Here is a 1,111-nt window from a genome sequence, read left to right as displayed (position 1 = left end):
GCCATGAAGTGGGGGCGGGGGGCAGTTAAGCCCCAGGTGATAGATAGGCCTGTGGCCTGTTCTTGTGCATCCCACAACCTGGGAAAGAATTTTACAGTTATAAAGCACCGTATGGGAGGGGATAGAAAATATGCAAAAGGCTTATGTGATCTACACAGCTTAAAATATTTACCATCTGGCCCTTTATATTAAAAAATGTGCCAGTCACTGGTCTGAGCCAAGCATCTACCTTTAGAGCTGAGAGTTACCATTGAAGTGTATGGGCTGGAAGCATGTGGAAAGCAGCACTGTAGTAAGGAGTGGCTCTTAGGGTACCAGATTTAATGCTAATACCAGGTCTCAGGCTAGATGCAGAGAGCGTAGGTCAGGTGGAACCTGAGAGTTGTTTTTAGGAAATGTTAGTAAGACTAAGAACAATAGGTTGGCTGTTGCAGGCCTGAGGGAGACGATCAAAGCTCTCACAGAGGACTGCCAGCTAGTGCTGGAGGAGGTGATAGTGTGTGTTGCAGCAGGGGAAGACAGAATCCAAGATCCTTCTGGCTATGTTGAGTGTAAAAGTTCATCAAATGCTCAAATACCCTGTTAGGAAGGTAGGTAGCAGCACACAGAAGAACATCACAGGGACATCAATTTAAGACCTCAAAACGTAGAAGAGGTCACCAGCCACATAAAGAAGGTGGAAAGGGGAGAGAGAGAGCCTAGTGAAATGGGGGGAAAGAACGCCCCCTATAGGGTTCTTAGTCTCATTCGTAAAAGAATTTAAGAATGAACTCAGGCCAAGTATGGTGGCACACACCTTTAATCCCAGCACTCAGGAGGCAGAGGCAGGCGGATCTCTATGAGTTCAAGGCCAGCCTGGTCTACATAGTGAGTTCCAGGACAGGTGGGGAGACCCTGTCTCAAAAAGACCAAAAAAAAAAAAAAAAGAATAAATTCAAATGGAAGCTTTTGGGACAATTTTATTAGAGTTTTAAGGAAAATCATCAGGGCAGGTGAGCTGGTAATCTCAGCATCTGTCTTGAAGAGGAGACTGGAGGGGAGAGGGAAAGAAATCCATGAAGTCATGCAGGTTTAGAGCCTGTGTGGAGGTCAGACACGTGGCTGGGAGAAG

This window comes from Nannospalax galili, unplaced genomic scaffold (assembly GCF_000622305.1).
Source record: "Nannospalax galili isolate Female #2095 unplaced genomic scaffold, S.galili_v1.0 scaffold619, whole genome shotgun sequence".
NCBI lineage: Eukaryota > Metazoa > Chordata > Mammalia > Rodentia > Spalacidae > Nannospalax > Nannospalax galili.
This window is presented reverse-complemented; position numbering follows the sequence as displayed.